The sequence below is a fragment of the Scyliorhinus canicula genome, chromosome 7 (genome assembly GCF_902713615.1).
Source record: "Scyliorhinus canicula chromosome 7, sScyCan1.1, whole genome shotgun sequence".
Classification (NCBI taxonomy): Eukaryota; Metazoa; Chordata; class Chondrichthyes; order Carcharhiniformes; family Scyliorhinidae; genus Scyliorhinus; species Scyliorhinus canicula.
The window spans coordinates 161,604,993-161,629,960 of record NC_052152.1 but is presented as its reverse complement, the minus strand read 5'-3'; positions in this window follow the sequence as shown (position 1 = coordinate 161,629,960).

Sequence of the window (24,968 nt, the reverse complement as noted above, 5' to 3'; positions counted from 1 at the left end):
CAAAATCCTGAAACTCTCTTCCTAATAGCACTTTGCGAGTACTTGCACCATATGGACTGCAGTAGTTCAAGAAGTCAAATTCAAGATAGGCAATAAACGCTGGCCTTTCCCACGACATTCACAATCCATAAACAAATAAAAAGTAATCTAGTGATAGGCATTATATACATGCAACTCCATTTATATAAAAATTAAAGACCTTGGTGTTTTGTGCAATCAGTAGGATTTTGTATCTGTTGGATAATTTATGTTGGAACAACGTGACCAGATAACATTGTGTGAGAATTTAAAATTATAAACATTTGTCCTTTTATAGGACATTATAAAAATTATTTTAAATCACCGAAGAGGACTTTGAAGAATCATGTTTGTTTGGTAAGTAATTTGTAAGACAATATGTACCATATTTGTGTATAAATATGCATGATGTGATAAGATCATTGGGTTATTTCTGCACTCATTTTTAAACTGATGATTTATGTACTAAATGATTAAAATATGCATATTGCTTCAGGCTGTTTTTGGAACTGTGTTTAGCTGCAACTTCCTGATGATATAGCAACCTAGAAGGTTAAAGGCTTGGCTTGAACATATTGGCTTGAATCTTCTGTGGAATACACCATTGAATTGCCACTCCGATCCTGTTATCCTAGCTTCATCTTCTCACCTGGATTTGCATCTGGGCCTGCTGCGAAATGTGGAGCGTATCTGTTTCTGGAGTCCTTCAATGTTGTGTCAAAGTGTTGGGAGTGTCAGGTGATGGTCAGGGTCTGTGAATGGGGGATACTCAGGTGGCACTTTAGAGGTGTGTGATGTGGTCAAGTAGTCGACGAAGTGGGGGTGAAGTTAGGATATGGGGGGATGTCAGGGAGAGATGCGCGGTGGTTGTTGGCTGCCAGGGAATTGATCGGGTTGGATATCAGATGATCCGGGGCAGGCCAGATGATCAGAGAGCGTAATTTGAGATTGGGGGTTAATTGGATGTGGTTGGCACGTAGTTAGGGGTGAGTGGGTATTTAGCTGGGTTTGGTGGGTAGATAGGGGTGTTGTGTAGTGGACAGCAGGTGTGTGTGGAATGCGGGCAGTCAGGGGCTGTGGGTTATGAGGGGTTAGGGGTTGGAGGGGGTGTCAGTAGTATAGTTACCCAGGCGTTAGATTGGTTTTAATCCTTCTAATCTTTCCTTGATAACTAATTTGTTAAGTAAATTGGAACCACCCAAAGCCTCCATCTTTTAACTGGAACTTTGGAGAGTCCACATACACAGCATAATTGCCCATCAGAAGTTGAAACTTCAGGGCAATTCCCATGTATCCTGCATGGGGACTTCCTTGGATTCTCCAAGGGCATCTTCTGGGGTACAGCCCTCTGGAGAACAAAAGATCTGGGCCCAAATGGTTGAAAACACAGAAAGAGCTGAGAATACCAACAGATTTTATAACTAAAATTTATTCACCTGCAAGAATTATTACAGTCCATACAGACATTGTGTAATACAATCATATTTTCTCATTGATATATTAAATCTGAAATAAAGTCGAAGGTAATTAACTTGTAACACACTTAACATCACAATTCCAATCTTCAACACTCCATATTTGAATAAATTTTATTTTTGGTTTTTAACCGAGTATTTTGTGTTTAAGGAGAACTTTTTGATAATGGTAAGAAGTCTTACAACACCAGGTTAAAGTCCAACAGGTTTGTTTCAAACACGAGCTTTCGGAGCACGGCTCCTTCTTCAGGTGAATGGAAAGGCTTGTTCCAGAAATGTTTATATAGACTTTAACCTGGTGTTGTAAGACTTCTTACTGTATAGTCTATATAAACATTTCTGGAACAAGCCTTTCCATTCACCTGAAGAAGGAGCCGTGCTCCGAAAGCTCGTGTTTGAAACAAACCTGTTGGACTTTAACCTGGTGTTGTAAGACTTCTTACTGTGCTCACCCCAGTCCAACGCCGGCATCTCCACATCATGGCTATTTTTGATAATGAACAATGAATGTGGGAACATGCCTTTCTCCTGACAGGGAAATTAAACGAGACATTCAGAATTTTCGACGATACTTTCATTTTTCAGAGGCCGTTTTCAGAATCTTACTCAGCAGTTCATTGTGGCATGAAGTGAACCATTTTAAGTGGTAAACATCAATGAGCAGGTGTCAACTTTTGCTCAATGGTAGCATTCTTGTTTTGAATTTGAAGGTTGTGGATTCAAGCCCTCAAGGAACTTGAGGCCACATCTAGCACTACAGCAAAGTATTCAAAGAGTGTTTGTTGTGCTGCCAAGGGATACAGTTTTTCAGACAAGATATTAAACAAAGATACTATCTGTTTTTCTCAAGTGGATTTAAAAGGGCGCTCTGGAAGATGAGCAGGTAAATATCTTTTGTGTCCTAGCTGACATTTATCTCTTTTATCAACAGCACTAAAATTAATTATGTGGGCATTAATCTCATTGCTGTTCAAGGGATCCTTGCATGAAATAGCTGGTACATTTTCATAGGCTACAGGCTGGATTCTTCCGCCCCGCCCTCCGCAGGATCGCCCCTGGTGGGACACGGACCATGCAAAGGTCGATTGACGTTTCCGGTTGCCAAGCAGGTGCGGCCAGAGAATCACGCCCTATAAGTGAGTACGCCTAGAACAGTACTATCGTGGTTATGTTATGGACAAGAAATCCAGGGACTTTGACTAACGATCTGGAGACTTGCTTCAATCTCACTATGACATTCATAGAGAAATAGAAACATCGAAAATAGGACTAGGAGTTGACCATTTGGCCTTTGAACCTGCTCCGCCATTCAATGTGGTCATAGCTGATCCTCCACCTCAGCGCCAAACACCAGCATTCTCCCCATACCCCTTTGGAGTCAAGAAATCTATTTCCTTCTTAAATATGTAATCACATATAATTAAATAAATCTTGAATAAAAAAGCTAGACTCAGCCATGAGACTTGAAGCTACATTTTGTCAGAAAAATCCATCGAGTTCACTCGTTCCCTTTTGGGAAGGAAATCTATATCCTTCTTTCTGATTCCAGATGCACAGCAATGTGGCTGACGTGTGAAATGGCCCGCAAACCATTCACTTGCATCATATCAAGATGAAAATATTTAAGAAAAATTAAAAAAGGAAGGACCATCCTGCATTGACCTCTGCATTGGCTGATTAGTGGCGATGACAAAGGTACAGTCAGCCTAACTGAAGCTGCAATAAGCTCCTCATTAACATCTGGAGACCAGGGTCAAAATTGTAAGAGCAGGCGAGTCAAGGAATAGCCCAACATGGTCATGTTCACAGAATCATGCCTTCCATCAATGCAATGGACTCTGCCATCAGATCTGTACCCCAGAACTAGTTGCAAATCCAGCCAGTAAAGTTACAACATTGACATTATCCGACATGGTAGAGTTATGTATTTTCTCCAAAATAGCAGAACAAATCCAAACCTGTCAATTGTCACCTTCACCAGCCTAATTTCAATTATCAGCAAAGTGATGGAAGCTATTGTCATCTGTGCTGTTCAATGTCAATGACCCATACCCTGATGCTCATTTTTAATTTCACCAGGACCACTTGGCCCCAGACCTCATTGCTGATGTGTTCCAAACATGGGCAAGAAGCAAAATTCCAGAGGTGAGACAAGGCTGTCCTTGGACATCAAGACAGCATGCAACAAAAAGTATGCTATCAAGGAGCCTTAGTAAGTTGAAGTCAAGAGGGGATCAGACTGGAGTCTTACTGAGCAACAGAAAGATGGTTGTAGTTTTTTTGGAAGTCAATCATCACAGCTGAAGGACATCGCTGTAGTGGTTCCTCGGGTTATTGTCCTGGACCCAACCATCTTCAGCTGCTGCTTCAATGACCTTCTGTTCAGGTCAGCAATGGAGATTTCACTGATGTTTACATGGTATTCATGACCATGTGTAACTCTTCAGATAACAAAGTGTATGTGCCTGCATTTAGCAAAGCTTGGACAACATTCAGAATTTGGCTGCTTAGTGGCAAGTAGCATTTGCACCACACAAGGGGAAAAGGTAGGGGAATGGGACTAATTGAATAGTTCTTTCAAAATAACTTGTTCAAAGGGCAGCACGGTGGCCTAGTGGTTAGCACAACCGCCTCACGGTGCTGAGGTCCCAGGTTCGATCCCGGCTCTGGGTCACTGTCCGTGTGGAGTTTGCACATTCTCCCCGTGTCTGCGTGGGTTTCGCCCCCACAACCCAAAAATGTGCAGAGTAGGTGGATTGGCCACGCTAAATTGCCCCTTAATAGAAAAAATAATTGGGTAATCTAAATTTATTTAAAAAAAATAACTTGTTCAAATGATCTGTCCAATCTATGATTCCACAAAATGATTTTAACACCCAGAGATTGTTCTGTGTGTTATTTAAATGAGCTTTTATTCTCTTGCAATTTTTATTGCATCAGATCGCTTAATTAGTTTTCCTTGTCAACCTTCAATTTTTATCTTTGGTTTGGCAAGCTCACAGTGCAGCGCGGCATGGTGGCACAATGGTTAGCACCGTTGTCTCACAGCGCCAGGACAAGGATTCGATTCTGGCCTTGGATGACTGACTGTGTGGAGTTTCCACGTTCTCCCCATGTCTTTGTGGGTTTGCTTTGCGTGCTCAGGTTTCCTCCCACACTCCAAAGATGTGCAGGTTAGGTGGGGTATGAGGATAGGGTGGGAGGTGGGCCTGGGTAGAATGCTTTTTCGGAGGGTCAGTTCAGACTCGATGGGCCAAATGGCCTCCTTCTGCAGCAGCTCTGAGGCTTTCTGACAAATCCGAAACATATGTTTACCATGCTGACAAAGTCTGTACCAACATTCATCCTTTCAATCAAAAAGCCTGGATTTTCACATTTTTTGAAAGGGAACAGTGCCAGTGCTAATAAAGGAAAACCTCCCCCCCATCCCCTCCCCCCCCCCCCCTCCCCCACATGTTGTTCCACACAGCAATAACACAAGCATCCTTGAATCAGGAATAAAAGAGGCTCAATTTACACCAATGGTCGTTTTACCCATTTCTCCGTCAACTCGTCTTAGTCCATCTCCTATTCTGCTAACATGAAATTATTATTTTCCACATCATCCATTCTTGGCTTCAGTGTGCGAAGCTGTTACTTTATTAAATTATGTTTAGTTTTATTACTCTGAATCTATACCCAATAGGAACTAACATGAGATTAGAATTTGAGTAAAAGGTAACGTGCTTACTTTCTTAATCTTTTTATTACATTATTTATTGCATTACTTTATTACATGATTTAGCTCTCTCTTGTCCCTGTCTCACATTTCCCGTTTCCCTGTCCCTCCTGGTATCAAAAAGATTTATAATATTCAAATGTTACAGTAACAAACTCCATGAGGTTGAAGATTAGAACTGACCGCCAGGGTCTAAAACTGTTTTTGTGGATCAGCCACCCCAGTTATAGAAATTGTTCAAATTTCATTTCCCATTGTCTTCAGAAATGCTGGGGTATCACGGAGGACCTTCAAAATTTTCAGGAATTATGCTCCACTAATAAATAAGAGCATATGATAATAACAGTTTTATATTTAAATGGAAAATGCTCTTATCTATCTCAAATTGATGTAATATAAAATCACAACTGTTGGAATGATGTGTAAATGCAAAAGTTATTAATCATGCAAGAGCATGAATATGTGCCTTCTGAAAATTTTAAACAACTTCATGGTTTCTTCGGGATTTCAAAAACCACAAAAGAATTTTCCAAGAGATTTACCTCAGCAGATTCTTCAATTGAGCAGGGAAGCAGTTTGTGACATCCTGGCAAAGAGTTAACAGGATATTCTCCTGGATTTTAAATGTTGAGGGATGAGAAATTGCTGTCATTTGCAACAATTTAAGGGCTTTATAATGTCCTGAACTCCAAAATAATATCTGCAGCAGGCACACGCAGACTTGTGGATCAAGTCATGTCAGGTGTCAGGTTGGTAAAGGCATTAATATGCATTTTAGGCAGATCATGGCAATAATCAGACTGCTGATCCAGCAGTGATGTTATTTTGGAGCTCAAAGTTCCAGCTAACACCCTACTTTAATCTTATGCAGCTAAGCACGTGTTAAGCATCGCGCAGCCCACCAGTGCTATGTCAAGGGATCATCAACTATATGCAGCTTAATTGCTGGTTCATTTCTTCTGTCTTATGGTTTGATTTTACAACTGCTTAGTGTTCCAATAGTTGTGCAAAGTTACACAAGTCTACAGTGAGTGGTGCAGCAGGAGTTCTTGCTGACATCCAGGCTTCTGGACAAAACAGTTGCTCTTAGATATATTACTAGACATTCTACTTGGAAGATGGCAGAATGAAGAGAGGTCACATAAAAAGCAGGACAAGTTGCTGGAAGAGAAAGGAGGGCTCTCAGCAGGAGGCTATACCTGCTTAGGTAGCAATTGAAGCACAATAAGGAACAATAAGCCAGGCATCTGTGCTTCAATAATGACATCCTTCCTGAAATCTGCCACCTCATGCAGCCACAGCTGCATCTTCAGTGAAGGTCAAGAATTGCATTGACAATGGTTGTGAAGGTGACTGTGGCAATGAACATTTATGTATCAGGTTGCTTGCAGGCTGGAGAAGCAGATATTTGCAGATGTTCTCAGTTTGCGATCCACTCTAAGAGATTGAAACCAGGGGTGCGATTTTACAGCCACGATGCACCCAGGATCTGCCCAGCTCGCAATGCTTCACAAGATCCAACATGATCCAAGGGACAATGCGATATAAATCACTCTTTAGCAAATCTGCATATTAAAGAAAGACAACTAGTCTCACATAATGTGCAGATTCTTGAGGTGTCCGAGACGTGGGGCCTATCTCCTTAGCCTCGGAGATATCGGGTGAGCGACGTTCAATGCTGGTTTCCACAAACTGGTACCAGATGCAACGGCACTCATGGGGGGTCTCCCAGGGGATTGGAGGTCCCCAGGTGCATGCCCTTTGGGTAGGGTGGTACCCTGGCACTTCTGGTACCATCCAGGCACCCTGACACTGTTGGCCTGGCACTTCCAAAGTGCAGGTGGTGCTGGTAGTGACATTTCCATAGTACCAGGTTGGCATTGCCAAAGTGCCAAACTATCATTTCTTTCCCCGTGGTGATCGGACCCGAGGGTGCCCTGCACAGGTTTTGAGGGGAGGGGGCTGGGACACTCCCATATTGTGTTGGGGCTTGTGGGGGGGATGCAGAGGTCGTTTCAGCACCCCAGAGTGGTGGCCCGGGGCGCGATCGTCTGGCCACACTGTGCCCAAAAAGCCACTCGCCGCGGTGCAGCATGGCCGGTGAAAGCCGGGAGACCCCACTCACGGGATCCACCCGGCACGCAATGCGTCGCGAGACTCAATGCAATCTCGTGGACGCTGCAAGGGGAATCTCGCCCATAATGGGCAGGATCAGTTTTTAGCAAATCTGCAGATTAGAGCAAGGCAGTTAGCCTCACTGTTTATTTATTTATTTATTTTAATTTAGAGTACCTGATTATTTTTTCCCAATTAAGGGCAATTTGGAGTGGCCAATCCACCTACCATGCACATCTTTGGGTTGTCGGGGTGAAACCCACGCAGACACGGGGAGAATGTGCAAACGCCAAGTAAGCCTCAATCTAATGTGCAGATTCCCGGGGTACCTGGGACTTTGGGAGTCAATCACTTCGCCTTGGGGACCTCAACAAGCGCCATTTGGTATGAGTCCCCACAAATGGGGGCCAGCGTGAATGACACTTCTGGGGGTATCCAAGGGGATTGGAGGCCCCCAGCTGCATGGCCTTTGGATAGGGTGGTGCCCTGGCACTGCTGGTGCTATCTGGGTATCCCAGCAGTGCCAGCTTGGCACCTTGGTGCCAGTCTGGCACTGCAAAGGTGCCAGGTGGCACTACCAGCTGGCAGGGGCACTGCCAGGGTGCTAGGTTGACACCACCAAGATGCTAAGCTGGCAGTTTTTGCATGTGCGTGAATAGGCTTGGGTTGCCCACCGTGGGTGTGGGGGGTGCAGCGGACCCTTCCATATTGCGTTTGGTCTTGGGGGAAGTTGGGAATTTTTTTTGTTGGCCTCGGAGATTGGGACACCATTTAAAAATTACCTTGGCTGCACAATCCCCGTTTAGGCTTCTTATTCAACGGAGTAGCGTTGAATCACCATGTGTTTCCTGGCACTGTGAGTGCCGGGAAACACAAGACTAAATGCGCTCGATTGGGGACTTTGTTCCCTTTTGAGAAGATCATGCCTCAATCTCTCACTACACTGAGGAGTTCCGGCAAGCGGAGCTCCTTAATGCACAAAACGGAACAATGTGCGGCTTCAGCCACACGTCCCCTGCTGAGGCCTCCTAATTAAGGCTTGTGCTGTTTTATATCATTGTGTTTTGTGACGCTGCAAGGGCCGGGAAACACGCAGCTCGGGGACTTTGTTCCTATTTAGTTAAATCATGCCCCACACTTCAGTCTTTCTGGCCAGAGGTGAACAGGCAGAGCAAATATGTTCAAAATTATTTTTTGCAGGATGTGGGCTTCGCTGGCTAGACCAGTATTTGTTGTCCATCCCCAATTGCCTTGAGAAGGTGGTGGTGAGCTGCCTCCTTGAACCGCTGCAGTTCATGTGGTGTAGGTACACCCACAATGATATTAGGGAGGAAGTTCCAGGATATTGACCCAGTGATGATGAAGGATCAGCAATATATTTCCAGGTGTCACTTGGAGGAGAACTTCCAGGTGGTGGTGTTACATAGCTCTGCTGGGATTGCAAATTTTTTCATGGTGCAGAGTTCCATTAACTGCATGTATGTCAACTCTGCTGTGCAGCAGGAGCATATGAAATGTTACTCTTTTAACATCCAGTGAATCATGCAGGTCAATGCCTGGCACCCTGGCAGCAGTTTGCAGGCCTTCATTCTGTAGCAGTCCACGGTGCCAGCTGCATTTGAGTTTCCATACCAAACCAGAGGGCAGTTACTGGGCGAACAGGGCTGTCCACTGATAACTTAAGTCTGCAACTCATACTTACATTTCATCATACATAGAATGAAAACAATGCTGCCATATAGAATGTGATAGAACAGATCAAAGTAAAAGCAAGGAAGTAAATTCACCATTGTCCTAGATGACCATTGCTGCTGCTTTCCTCTACAGGGGGAAGGGCTGACTGGTGGTGATTTAACCTGAGGATCACCACACCTCAGGCAAGGGGCAAGGTTGAGAGACCATGGCCTTTATGAATAACTTCACCTGGTACAGGAATTGAACCCATGCTGTTGGCCTTCCACTGCGTCACAAACCAGCTGTCCAGTCAACTGAGCTAAATTAGCCCCAGATCACTGACAGGCTGAAACAATGTTTCCTCTGCCTGGATCACCCTGGAGGAGCCCTGCTGTGGGCTAGTGTCAAGATTTGCGGTGGTTTGATGGAAGCTGCACAAACTCACTTTCATGAGGAGACAGCCGCTGCCACCATTTATAGGATGAGCAGCTGATGAAAAGGAGGCAACATTGGCATCCCCTTTCTGGCCAAGTTAACCATGGGAAATAGTAACAGCAATCCCAATTCTCCATTCACCAACAGTCCTTTCTATTCCCCAGTCACTGATCACCACCTCATGCACTTGGCACAATGCAAAAATAAAAATTGCAAACAACATTTATAAATTAAATCATATTGCATACAACAGTCAACAACACATTGTTGTGTATTCCTTTAAGGCCTTTCTTTCTTGTGCCTGCACTTGTTCTCGTGCTCCTGTGTAGTATTACCCACTGGCTGTAGTATGGGTAGAGGAAAGCTGCTGACTTTCAGTGGGGGAGATTATAAATAACCATAGAGCTGACCTCTCGAGTAGTTCTGGGCCTAGAAAGCTTTTTGCGTCATCTTGGAGTGGGCGGTAGCAGCCTTGTCTGGCTGGTTGACAGCCAACAGCACTGGTGGAGTGACAGGAGTGGAAGGACAAATGCTGACTTCCTGAGGGAGGGCAACATGTTCATGCTCCAAGCAGCCACTGCACTCTTTCATCCCTGCAGATTCTGCCTCTTTCTATCTTCTAAATTATGCACTGTGTTAGAATCTGAGCTGGTGGCTACAAGGGTGAAATCAAATGATGGTGCATCTTCATTACTCACTTCCTGCAGTTCTTCCACCACCTGAGCAGCTTGTATTTCTAACTGAAGAGAAGGCACAAGGGTTAACTTGTGTTGTTGGAGAGATGGTCAGAAAGTTTGATGGAGTACAGTAAGAGGCGATTGTTGGAGGTATGGTGAATTGAATGGTTTCTGAGGCTAGTACTGAAGTTGGTAATATGCATTCACTACCTTTGAGATCATGAAAGTTCTTGTTGCAATCTATCCAGATCCTTCAGGCTTGACTATTGACGTGAACGCCGCAGCAATCTCAGTCTTCTGCCAATGTGGCTGGAGCAACTCCTTGTCCCCAATGAATACTTCTCCTTTCCCCCATCCTCTACTAAGTGAGGTGCCTAAAGTCATTTGATCTTGCTCTGTTTCCCAGGTCAGTGTCACTCCTTACATATCTTACCACTGCTTTCTCCAGCTACAATACACATCCCCTTTAAGAGATGCGTGCTAGCTTTAAGTGGTGCCAACCTCTTACTACATTGGCCTCTGCTGATGCACCACAGGTGTAAATGCTGAAATCATTCTATTAACGTGGGAGTGCAATGTTGGCAGGCTGCCTGCATTGCAATCAAGTGGCAAAGGTTAATCATACATTGCAATTCCCAGGTCACTCTTCGGGGGCTATTGACTTCATCCCCAGAAGAAACCCCTCCCCAAAACTGTAATTCCAAATGGACCTGCCAGTCAAACACAAATTGAATCAAGCATAAAGTCTGTGTATATCAGAGAATTAAGTGCTCCTTCTAAAGTCTGTTGCCATGGAGACTACAACGTCAAATCGTACATGACTGTATTAAGACAGAACTGGCAACACCGGAATTCATAGGTCACAATGCTATTTAAACCAAACATCTGCGATGAAGTACATAAATATGTAACAATAAAATTTAAAATGGTAAAGTTCATGACCCATAAGGCTTTAAGTTGTACTATCATTATTGTTTTTAAGTCTAAGATATTCCCCCTGTCCAGCCCTGAACATGCATCTCTCCTGTGTCCTCTTACGCCTCTCCAAACACATCATGTCCATGAGATCCACTGCTGCTGCTCTAACCTATTCTCACTAAACTGTTGACCAGCAAGCTCATCTTCCTGCTCTCCATGTTAGCCGATATTGTTAATGGTTCTCTCTCTTCTGCTGTTTGCTATCTGCCTTTTATGTTCGCCACCGTCACCCCGCTCCCAAAAAATCCTTTCACTTCACTGCCCTTACAAACTGCTGTCCAAACTCCCTTTCCTCTCCATTCTCACTGAACATGTTGTTACTTCCCAAATCGGATTCAATCTTCCACAGAACTCCATTTTAAAAATCCTTCCAATGGGGCTGGATTCCCCAGTCTCCAGCCACCTGTCTCTCAGCGGCGCATCATTCACTGGCAGTGGGATTCCCGCCGCTTGGCCAATGGGATTGGCAGCTGGAGTACAGAAAAATAGTATTTAAATAGCAAGAGACTAAAAAATGCTGCAGTCATCTTGTTCCATTCTTATCAGTCTACTAATCGCCAGTAGACTGGGGGGGGGGGGGGGGGGGGGGGGGGGGGGTAGGGGTGTCCTAGGATGTCTGACTGGGAAGAATGTGTAAATATTTACACCTGTTGATGACAATGACCAAAGCATTTGTGCTGACTTTGGGGCAGTTGATTAGACTCCAGGTCTCACAGCGAGAAGTTCGGAATGTTAGGTTTTATATATTGTACTTTAAACTGTCTATGTAATCTCAAGATAAGTTTGAGGTGTAGAAGATAGCTAATTAGTATTTATACCTGGATACGAAGTCCGTGTGATTCAACTTGCCATGGGAATGAGCTTTAGGGAATAGTCAATATAAAGTTATTGCAGGATAAGATTGCAGGTTTACCCACAATATTCCTGGACCTCACGGATGCGATCAATGTGCTAGAATCTGAGAGTGAGAGAGCAGGCAACAAGTCTTTGGGCGGGATTCTCCAACCCCCCGCTGGGTCGGAGAATCGCGGGGGCCAGCGTCAATTCCACCCCTGCCGTGTCCGCCACCAGAGATTCAGCGGGGACGGGAATCGCGCCACGACAGTCGGCGCCCCCCCCCCCAGCGATTCACCGGCCCACGATGGGCCGAAGTCCCGTCGCTGTCAAGCCTCTCCCGCCGGCGTGGATCAAACCACTTACCTTACTGGCGGGAGCAGGCAGCGCAGGCAGGCTCCAGGGTCCTGGGGGGAGGGGGGCGCGGGGCGATCTGCCCGCAGGGGGTGCCCCCACGGTGTCCTGGCCCGCGATTGGGGCCCACCGATCGACCGGCAGGCCTGTGCCGTGGGGGCACTCTTTTCCTTCCGCATTCGCCATGGTCTTCACCATAAGGGAGGCAGAAGTGACCCCCTCCCCTGCGCATGCGCGGGGATGACATCAGCTTCCGCTGACGCTCCGGCACATGCGCGGACATCCACTGGCCGGTGAAGTCCCTTCGGCCCTGGCTGGCATGGCACCAAAGGCCTCCCACACCAGCCGGCAGAGCGTCAACCACTCGGGCGTGGGCCTAGCCCCTCAATGTTAGGGCTTGGCCCCTAAAGATGCGGGGACTTCCGCACCTTTGGGGCGGCCCGACGCCGGAGTGGTTCACGCCACTCCATCCCGCTGGGACCCCCCCGCCCTGCCGGGTAGGGGAGAATCCCGGCCTCTGTTGTTCACCACACAGAATGTGGGTATGAACTCTCGCACAGATTGCAGATACCAAATTTGCAAGGATTTAAACATACCTGGGAGATTAATCTAATTTTGACTAGAGGGAGGAATCTCCAGGTAACCCTTATCTTGAGAATCTGTTCAGAAATTAGACGTTACCTGGCTGTGAGCAAGCCTTTTGCAACTGAAAATAGTTTGGACTGATTCCTGGAGAATGAAGTGGCCACTTGAGGGATAAGTAAAGTATAACTGTGGACGGGGATTTTCAGTCATTTTAAAAGTTGAGTGGATAATCACTTCTATAGTGAGAGCATAAGTTGCGAACTGATTAATGTTTAGACAATGATAGTTTTAATTTTTTACAATAAAAGTCTTAAAATCTTATTGTACTATCCTTCCAGTCAGTAAATAGAAAATCAAATATATTTTTCCAAGTTTTTGCTCTCTAACGGGTTTGTAACACTCTGTTCCCTCATCACTGACTCATCCCGCTCCCTGGCAATTGTGTTAGGCTGTACCAGACTGCTCACAACCCTGGTATCTGCAATGATATGCTTAAGCAATTCTATATGTTAGCATGTCAGACCTCCAACCAACAGGTGGCAGTTGAGCTGTACCACATGATACTGGAGTCTGGGTTTAGAAGTCGTTGTGGATAGTAGTGTTTGGTGTTAGCTCTCATATTCTGGTTATTAATAGTTCAGAGTTTAGTAGTATTAATATTGTTTTCCTTCCAACATTAATAATAATAATCGCTTGTTGTCACAAGTAAGCTTCAATGAAGTTACTGTGAAAAGCCCCGAGTTGCCACATTCCGGCACCTGTTCGGGGAGGCCGGTACGGGAATTGAACCCGCGCTGCTGCCTTGATCTGCATTACAAGCCAGCTGTTGAGCCCACTCTGCTAAATCAGCCCCTGACTGTGTTAAGCCAGCCCCTTACTGTGCTAAACCAGCCCCTTATTGTAATTTAATAAATCTCTAACTAGTCATGAACTTGACATTCTCCGGTGCAATGACTCAGTCGTTGCAACGCACTCGAACGTAACAATATCATGTTTGACTTTGAGACGAGCTTTCAACTACATAACAGCACCATCATAATGACCGCCTGCTTCCACCTCTGCAAAAATACTTGACATGTTGCTGCTTCAGGTCTTCTCCTAGTATAACGCTCATTTATACTTTTTACCTCCAGACTTGACTATCCATGCCCATTCCTGGCCACCCCAACCCTCCATGTATTGGAGGTCATCCAAAATTCTGCTGCGTGTGTCTTAAATCATGTTGAATCCTGTTCAGCCACTGTTCCTGTGCTCACTGACATACACTAAGGTTAAGCAATGTCTCTAATTTAAAATTCACATTCTCATTTTCAAATCCCTCCATGATCTGGCTCCTCTATACTTTAGCAATCTTTTCCAATCTCACAGCCCTCCAAGATATCAGCATTCCTTTAAAATTGGCCTCTCGAGCATCACCAATTTTAATCGCTCCACCATTGGTAACTGTGCCTTCTGTTGCCTCGGACCCAAGTTCTGGAATTCCCTTGCTAAACGTCGCCACCACAATATCTTCCTTGAAAACACTCCTTAATATCCACCTCTTTAACCAGAATTTTGATCATCTGTCCTAATATCTCCAGTGTGGCTTCTGCCATATATCTGCCAAAAAATCTAGCTCTTGGTTGAGCTCCACCTTCACATTAATTAACTTTCCATATCTTCAAGTGGATGGCTCAGCTATTTACCAGTGCAATCAAACCAAAACAGAAAGAGAGTCTTTTGTCAGTATTCGGAAAGCTCAGGCCCTTCCAGGGTCGGGTTTTCAGCAAATCCCTCCTCATATTCGAATACACCAAACAAAGTTCAAAACCAGGTTGTCAAACACATTTTTTCTCTCATGTTGCTCACCAGGTGTCCCCCCCCCCCCGCCGCCACCACATTGTTTACCACTGCAGGTATTCAGACTGCTTCAATTTGTATCCTTCTGCAGGCACTCACTTAGCCAGCCCTCAACATCTGCAGGCCTCCAATTGACCTCAGCTGGGACGACACTGTTCAATCCCTCTCAATTTATACCTGCCCCTGCTTTGTGTTCTTGTTTCAGTGTGAAGCCTTCTGGGAAAGGTAGTGTGCATGACCTGCTGTGTAGTCCTAGCTGAAAGGAAGGGTGCAGACAGTTACCGCCCCTTCTCAATTCAGCCGCTGCTGTGTTGCAATATGTCCAAGTTGTTGCTATCATTGCTTCAAATCCAAACCACATAACAACCTTTGTGTGAACTTGCTATAACCCAGAAACACTGAAAACACTTTGTAAATTGTTCATGGTAATTTATTTGCACTTTAAATGTGCTTCTGCTGCTGTCAGACAATCAAGAAATATTTCTTATTTGCAGTTTGAGGGCAGAGGGTCAAACTGCATATTTATGCCCTTACCCTTATGAGGTGATTCTGAATGTGGCTTCAAACATTCATTCCAAATTCAATCTAATTGCATCCTGAATCATCTTAAATTATTAAAGAAAATTATGATGAATTCAACAAATAAACATTTTTCATGTAATCTACAGAAGCAAACCACGATAATGCTATGTATGGTTGCAGAGCACTGGAAAATGCTAAGATTTGAAATGAAGTGCATGAACAGATACACAGGTAGCTGCACAAGTAGGCAAGTCCAGTTAAAAATGACAAAGCAGACACTTGCTGTTATACCTAAAGGCAGAGAATATAAAATTATGGAGACAATTATGAATCTGCACATTAGTTAGATAACAACTGAAGTGTGCAGGTTCAGCTAGCCATTATATGAACAATACATAGTTTGGCAATATGAGAATGAGGGGGCACATGTAGAATTTTCTCGTTAACCTCTTGAAGCTTATCTTAAACAAGCTACTGAGTGGAGTGAGAAACGCAACCGCAGAGAAAAAGGGTGGGTTTTGAATGGAACCGACCCTCTTGGCAATGGGTCAGGAATCTAATTTGCAATCCTTCCCACAGGTCCTTCAAGGGTGCAGCAGAACTGGAGTGGGAGGAGGCAGGAGCTTCCTCAAAGGGTGAGCACATAGGTTTCACATACACCGTCAACCTGCACAGAAACACAAACCTCAATGAGGACGCCAGTAGAGATAGCTAGGTTGTCACATAGTGAGGAGCATGTGAGCAGGAGCAGGTGTTGGAGACAGGGACAGTAGTAGAGAATGACCATTATAGTACACTATAAACTATAAAGACACCCCAAACTTTGCTCAGCTGAATGTAGATGCTAAGCCTCAGGGTGGCTTTGACAGCCAACTTGCAGTGGCAGGTGCGGGTTGGGGGCAGGAGTTGTGCGGCCTAATCTAAAGTCATAATGTTAGCCATTATGGTGGCAGAAATTTTGATTTGCCAAGGAAGTTAAAGCTCACCAGGAGGAGAGGCACGGGCCTGCCATCCCAGGCAGGGCTGTCCCACAATTCCTGGATGCAGCCTTTGATATGATGTTGGAGTCAGTGAGAGAGGCGCGAGCTCCTGTTTCTGGAAGGTGGCAGGATAAGGCTGCTCAGCAAAACTAAGTAGACCTAGAGGGGCAGAAATTGTCAGCAGCTAAAGTAGAATCCAAGGGCAGTAATAGGCCATTCGGCCATTTGAACATTCATTATGATCATGGCTCATTCTCCATCTGAGTTCCACACTCTTGCTCTCTCCCTATACCCTTTGTCATCTTTAATTCTATCTATTTTCTTCTGAAATATGTTCAGTGAATTGGCCTCCTCAACCACAAGAAACTTGATAACCTTCACTCAGGTAAAGTTAGTACAATTCTAGATCCGGATGACAGTCCTCTAGCTCTGCAGCCATCAGTAGGCACACCAGTTGAGCAGTCTGTGGACAGACAATGCTGCTGAACCTGGGAGATATAAGTGCCCAGAGTCAATGGTGAGCTAACACCCCTTTTTAAGAAGGGAGGGAGGCAGAAGACTGAAAATTATAGGCCGGTTAGCCTGACTTCGGTCATTGGTAAGGTTTTAGAGTCCATTATTAAAGATGAGATTGCAAAGTACTTGGAAGTACATGGTAAAATAGGACTGAGTCAGCACGGCTACATCAAGAGGAGGTCATGCCTGACAAATCTGTTAGAGTTTTTTGAGGAGGTGATGGATCTCTGTGTCTATTCGGAACCCTGGATATGCGTCATTCCTTCTTAGTTCCCAAATAACAGAGATTTAGGCTGTGCTTTTTGGAAAAGTTTTGTTGAACTTTATTGTCAGCTTTAGTGTCCACTGATAAACTTTGGTTACAATACTAAACTTAGGTCAGATTGATTGTCTTTAGCGAATACAGTGGTTGGGTTTAAAATACATATCGTGATAATTCTTCAAATCATGATACACAGTACAAAATTACGGATTGATTTAAACAAAAGAAAAATGGCGATTTAGCAAAAGCAAGCAGCAAAGAAATAGGTTTCAGAAAGTGATAGATTGATTCCAGAATGGATTTTTCCATCCCGACAAGTAATTTTAAAGGAGATTATTATCTTAAAGTCTCGCCTTCTTTTCCTCTCTGATTGGTTTTACCTAATTTATAGTTCACTCAATTCGACCGAAGTGTCTGTCTGTCAATTTTGAGATATGTATTTAAATAAGTTTGTGTGAATTTTCCATTCCTTCATCTGCCAATTTTCCAACTTATCCATAAATGCATCTTGACATTATTGGAGAAACACATTTTTTGCTAAGAAAGTATGGGCGGAATTCTCCACTCCCCACGTGGCATGGGAGAATTGTGGGAGGGCCTCCCAACATTTTTTACGCCCCCCTGGCGTCCCCAGCGATTCTCCCCCCCCCCCCCCCACGCCCGGAGAAATCGCCGCTCGCCGTTTTTCACGGCGAACGGCGATTCTCCGAGCCTGATGGGCCGAGCGTTGTGGAGATTGTGGTAGTATGACTAGAGGTATTACGGTAACTAGCAATGCCGAGACACCATTGGTGGAGAAGGCTCGCTGCTCATTGGCCCAATGGTATGTAACACTACTCACCCATTGGCTAAAGCTGTCAGGTAGCTCCGCCCTGTAAGGTGGGGTATAAGAGCCCGTGTGTTCTCCACAGCTTCCTTTCTGTACCTGAGCTGCTTGGGAAACATCTTATCTATTAAAGCCTTCAGTTCGGACTACAACTTTGCTTCTGTGGTCAATTGATAGTGCATCAGAGATAGATTGTCTTCCCCTAGTAGAAGCACAGGGTTTCCGATGGTGCTCCTTATGGTCCATAGTCTTGGTCGTTGTCTTGACGATACCATGAATGGCGACCAAGGACAGGTCTTTGTATGCCATTAGGTCTGTGATCTGGGGTATTCTTGACATAAACTATCTGGGGTTATCAGGGTGAGTTTTTGTGGTGACACTTGAGTGTAATGGATCCCAGGGATTGCACCCCGGAGTTATTGTGCACTGTGAGTTTGACAGTTGCTGGTTGAATTGTCACTTGCCACTTATATGAGTATATCATCTCAGTGTGCAAAGTGGGAGGATGTTTGCACCTGCATCGGAATCCAGTATTGCATATAGGTTATGCTGACTCTTCATCTTTGTGCTTCTACTTTAGCTGTGGCAAAGGTTTTGTTGGTACCACTGTACCCTTACTTTGATGTTTGCCATGCTGAATGTTTGTTCACTTTGTGGGTTGTGTTCAGGTCATCTCCATCATCTGACTGCACAGCTTAGCGAACCATTTTGTGGATTTTGTTTTGATGCTGCTTGATATGCATTCTTGTTTGTTTTGAATGCTGTACCCATGTGACCTCTCATTGTGATTTTGCACAATGTCAAATCCCTTGTTTTGGCCGCTGTTTTCTGCATTGGTACTTCCAATGTCTTCCAATGCTACGTGCTTTGCATATATCTTGGAAAGCTGGGTACTTTTTGTCAGCACCACCTGCATTACTTATTAGGCTTGCCTCTGTTGGCTATCGTGTCAATGGTGGATACGTTATGCAAAGCCTGTAGACTCTGTCTTGCCATTAGTATAGCTTTATTCTTTTAAACCTTTAATAGTCCTGCTTCTATGACAAGCTTTGGGTTGTTCCAAGATGTATTTTTCAAACGCTTCCGTTGGGATAGATGTTATGACCTCAATTATTCTGTCAGCTAGATCTGTTGCTGGGAAGTTGCAGTCATGTCCCTTGTCTCCCCATCTACTTATGAATTGGTCAATAGTCTCTGATGGTTGTTGCTGAAATTACAATAATTCCAGATAGTGAATTCAGAATTTTATTTTTTTAATAATCTTTATTGTTTCAAGTAGGCTTACATTAACAGTTCAAAGAAGTTACTGTGAAAAGCTCCTAGTCGCTACATTCTGGCACCTGTTCGGGTACAAAGAGGGCGAATTCAGAATGTCCAAATGATCGAACAACCCGCCTTTGGGACTTATGGGAGGTAACCAGAGCACCCGGAGGAAACCCACGCAGACACAGGGAGAACGTGCTGACTCCGCACAGTTAGTGACCCAAGCCAGGAATCGAACCTGGGACCCTGGAGCTGTGAAGCAACAGTGCGACCCACTATGCTACCATTGAGATTCACTCATAATCGATCTTCCAATGTTGATCAAATATTTTCTGGAGGCAATCTACCGAGGCAAGCACAGCCTCCTGTGGCACTGATTCACTGACATGCCTGGGTAGTGTAGCCACCGAAGTTGGCCATTCCCTAAATACAAAATGGAGGAACGCAAAGCTTGCAGGTTAAAATGGACAATGTTAACAGCACAAGCAGTCTGCACCAAACCAATGTGTATTCTGTCTGCTAAGAGAGCAGACAGCACCGAAACAAACATTCCGCATACTAATGAGGCAATATCCAGGATAGTTAACATAGCAATGGAACGATCCCAGGGACAATGGACACAAATAGAGAAGTGATTGCAACAGTGTATGGGAAACCATATACACCCAGGCACCAGCGGGGTTCAAAAACAAAGCATCTGAAGGCCCGCCCAGTAGCCGAGAGATAGCCTCAGTATTGGGGGGATTCAAACAAATCGATTGGGAAGAGACCCAATCGATTTCCAGCAGGAAAAGTGTCCGCCCAAAACGGCGCGAAGCCCTCGGACCTATAAAAGACAGGTCTCCCACTTAGTTCGTTCTTCTTGTCCAGCCCTCCTCTCCTTCTTAACCAGCCCTCCTCTCTGGACCAGCATCTCAACCAGCTTTTGCCAAAGAAGACCTTGAACGAGAGAGAGGAGAGGTTTGGAACAGCAGCCGCCAGCAAGTAAGTGTCTCACAACGATCGCTACCAGAGATAGACACTCCTGACCCCTTTTTAACCTGTACCAACCTGAAGTCTGCAGACCAGAGCAGAGCAAGAGGCCTTGTCCCCTGATCCGGCAGTTCCCTTTGAGATAAGTATTGGTTTATTTAGTGGTAGGAATAGTTTAATCATCTTAGCGTGTGCATGGGTAGTATTATAATTGTATTATAATAAACTCAGTTGTTTGAACTTACTAATTGGTGTATGGTTTTATTGCTTTGAACTTGACCTTGAAACTTGTGGCAGTATCTTAACGATACCTGGCGACTCCAGAGCTAAGTAACGAAACAGAGCCAAATTGAGTGTTAAGCACACTCACCCAGAATGAGCAACAGTAGCTTCCTCTTCAGGGATGCATTCATTGCTGTGAATAAGGCGTTTGTTACCTTCCTGCCCCTCATTTTTATCCCATGCATTCCTCATGACCATGGCTCTGATCTGCTCCTGTGGATCTTTCTCCTCATCAGTCCTGATCTCTCTCTCTGAATACGTTAATCTAATGTCCTTGCTGAAACTCAGTTTCACTCACAGCAATTTCATGACCACCTTATCCACCATAAATCCCCTATGGCTCCATGAACTCTGAAGATTCATGATGCCTTCCACTGACCAGTTGCTCCAATAACTCCAATGATGCCTCTGTGCCAATGAATGAGTGCCCTTTTATGGGCCCACCTAATTGAATGGGAACCCACGGCTGACACCCTGCTATTGCTGCCATTCATTTGGACTGTTCCTGATCCATTGTGTAAGCAGTGCATCCCCACAAATATTTCAAACTGGCCATTAATGAGCTGACTACAAGCTCAATTAATAAGATCAATTAACTTATTATCTGAGTTAGGCAGTTGCCAGGTCCTGTCTTCTCCCCTCCTGAGCAAATTCACCAATGGCCAGAATAGCACTGAAAAACTAGCACTATGGACAGCCACATCTACTCACCTCCATGCTAACCCAGGACAGTAAAAACCCTACATGTTTCAATATGATAATCTTTGATCAGAACTAGGAAATGTTGGCGATCTGACACATCTTAAGTGGGCTAAGAACAACAAGGGAGTGCAAGGCAAGGGGGATTAAATGACAAAAGTGTCAATGGTCATTTAACATAGTTAAGTCACAGACATGGTCATATACAATCTTCAACATTTTTCTCCTGCATTCCACCCTATTACTGAGCGTTTCTTTTTTAAAATTCATTTGCAGGATGTGCGCATCACTCGCTCAGCCAGCACCTATTACCCATCCCTAGTTGCCCTTCATAAAATGGTGGTGAGCTACCTTCTGAACAATTTTACTCTCTGCGGCCTAGATACACCTGCAGTGATGTTACGGAAGGAATTTCAGAATATTGACCCAGCGACTGTGAAGGAATGGCAAAATATTTCTAAGTCAGGATGGTGAGCGACTTGGAGGGGAGCTTCCAGGTAGCACTGTTCCCTGGTATCATCATAGAATCATAGAATTGACAGTGCAGAAGGAAGCCATTCGGCCCATCGCGTTTGCACCGGCCCTTGGAAAGAGCACCCCACTCAAGCACAAACCTCCTCCACCCCATCCTCTTTCCCCAGTAACCCCAATTAATCTTTTTGGACACTAAGGGCAATTTAGCATGGCCAATCCACCTAGCCCGCACATCTTTGGACTGTGGGAGGAAACCGGAGCACCCGGAGGAAACCCACGCATACACGGGGAAAGTGTGCAGACTCCACAGACAGTGACCCAAGTCGGGAATCAAACCTGGGACCCTGGAGCTGTGAAGCAACTATGCTAACCACGATGTTACCATATCTGCTCCTCTTGTCCTTGTAGATGGAGTTGCCATGGGTTTGGCAGGTGCTGCCCAAGGAACGTTGGTGAGTTAATGGAATGCATCTTGTAGATGCTACGCATGGCTTCCACTGTACATTGGTGGTGGAGGGTGTGAATGTTTGTGGAAGGGGGAGGAATCAATCAGACTACTTTCTCCTGGATGGTGTCAAACATCTTAAGTATTGTTGGAGCTGTACTCATCCAGGCATGTGGAGAGTATTCCATCACACTCCTGACTCGAGACTTGTAGTTGGTGGACAGGCTTTGGGGGTCAGGAGGTGAGTTATTCACTGTAGAATTCCTAGCCTTTGACCTGCCCTGGTAGCTACAGTATTAATATGGCTAGTCCAATTCTGTTTCTGGTCAATGGCAGCCCCCAGGATGTTGATTGTGGGGAATCCAGCGATGGTAATGCCACTGAATGTCAGGGAGCAATGGTTTGATCGTCTCTTTGTGGAGATCGTCATTGCCTAGCACTTGTGTGACGCAAATGTTACTTACCACTTGTCAATCCAAACCTGGAAATGTCCAAGTCCTTCTGCATTACGTTATGAACTGCGTCAGTGTCTGAGGAGTCACAAATGATCCTGAACATTGTGGAGTAATCTACAAACATCCCTACTTCTGATCTTATGATGAAAGAAAGGTCAGTGAAGAGCACTGAAGATGGTTGGGCCTAGGACACTACCCTGAGGAACTCCTGCAGTGATGTCCTGGAGCTGAGGCGATTGACCTCCAACCACCACAACCATCTTCCACTGTGCCAGAAATGACTCCAATCATTGTAACATTGCCTTCTGATTCCCATTCACTCCAGTTTTGCTTGGGCTCCTTCATGCCATACTTGGTAAAATGCTGCCTTAATGTCAGGGCAGTCATTCTCACCTCATCTTTGCCATTCAGCTCATTTGTCCATGTTTGAAGCAAGGCTGTAATGAGGTCAGGAGCTGAATGCTCCTGGCGGAACCCAAACTGAACATCAGTGAGCAGGCTATTGCTGAATAAGTGCTGCTTTATAGCACTGTTGATGGCCCCTTCCAATACTTTGCCGATGATCAAGACTGGACTGATGGGGCAGTAATTGGCTGGGTTGGATTTTTCCTGTTTCTTATTTACAGGACATACATGGGTAATTTTCTGCATTGCCGGGAAGATGTAACTGTACTGGAACAGCTTAGCTAGGGGCACGCCAAGTCCTTGAGCACAAGTCTTCAGTACTATTGTCAGGATATTGTCAGGATCTATAGTATTTGCAGTATCCAATGCCTTCAGCAGTTTTGTGACATAACGTGGAGTGAATCAAATTGGTTGAAGACTGAAATGTGCGATGCTGGGGGCCTCTGAAGGAGGTTGAGATGGATTATCCAATCGGCACATCTGGCTGACGATTATTGTGAATGCTTCTGTCTTATCTTGTGCACAAAAGTGTTGGGCTCCTCCATCACTGAAGTTAGGAATATCCAGTGAGTTGATTAGTTGTCCACTATTCATGGATCGATGTCACAGAACTGCAGAGCTTAGATCTGATATGATGGTTGCTTAATTGCTTAGCTCTGACTATTACTTGCTATTTGGCATGCAACTAGTCCTGTTTTGTAGCTTTACCAGGTGACACCTTATTTTTGCCTGGTATATCTGGGATTGCTCTTTCCAGCCCCACTGCACTTTTCATTGAACCAGGGTTGATCTCTGAGCTTACTGGTAATGGTAGAGTGGGGGTTATGCTGGGCCATGAGCATACAGATTGTGGTTGAGTACAATTCTGCTGCTGATGATGGCCCATAGCGCATTATGGATGTCCAGTCTTGAGTTGCTCGATCTGTTTGAAGTCTACCCCATTTACCACGATGGTTGCGCCACACGACACGATGGTATCCTCAATGTGAAGATGGTACTTTGGACGCGATTCCCCGCTCCCCACGCCGGGTGGGAGAATCACGGGAGGGCCGGGCGACTCACGAAATGCCCCCCTGGCGCCCCCCGCAAATCCCCCCCCCCCCCCCCCCCCCCCCCGGCTCGGTAGAATCGCCGCACACCATTTTTCATGGCGAACGGCAATTCTCCGACCCGGATGGGCGAGCGGCCTGCCGAACGCATCCGGTTCACGACGGCGGCAACCACACATGGTCGCTGCCGTTGTGAACATGGCGCCAAAAGCTGGTTTGAAGCTTGTGGGGGGCGGAGAGGGGAGTGAGCACCATGGGCGTGCTCGGGAGGGGACTGGCCCGCGTTCAGTGCCCACCGATCGTCGGGCCGGCATTTCAAAGGGACGCACTCTTTCCCCTCTGCCGCCCCGCAAGATCAAGCCACCACGTCTTGCGGGACAGCGGCGGGGAAGACGGCAATCGCGCATGCGCGGGTTTGAGCCGTCAGCCATCGTGACGTCAGCCGCGCATGCGCGGGTTGGAGCCGCCCAACCTGCACATGCGCGGCTGACATCACTTAGGCGCGCCGGCTGCTTCATTCTCGCAAGCGTCAAGGCCCGGCAGCCGAGAGTTACGGAGGGCCGCTCTTAGCCCCCCGGGTGGGGGTGAATAAGGTGAGAGGAGCGTACTCCGAGGCCGTCGTGAAACTCAGCCGAGTTCACGACGGCCTTCCCGACTTTTCGCGGGAGCGGAGAATTCCGCCCTTTGTCTCCACAACGAATGTGGGATGGGCACCCCTACCGACAATATCATGGACAGATGCATCTGCAGCAAGCAGGTTGGGAAGGATCAGGTCAAGTATGTTTTACCATCTTGCTGGTTCCCTCCCCAACTGCTGCAGTCCCAGTCTAGCAACTATGTCCTTTAGGACTTGACCATCTACTGCTGAGCCACTCTTGGTGATGGATGTTGAAGTCCCCCACTCAGAGTACATTCTGCACCATTGCCACCTTCAGTGCTTCCTCCAAGTGGTGTTCAACATGCAGGAGTACTGATTCATTGGCAGATGGTGGACAGTACATGGTAATCAGCAGGAGATTTCCTCATCCATGTTTGACCTGATGCTATGAGACTTCATGTGGTCCAGAATTGATGTTGAGGACTCTCAGGGCAGATTCTGCCCGACTGTATACCACT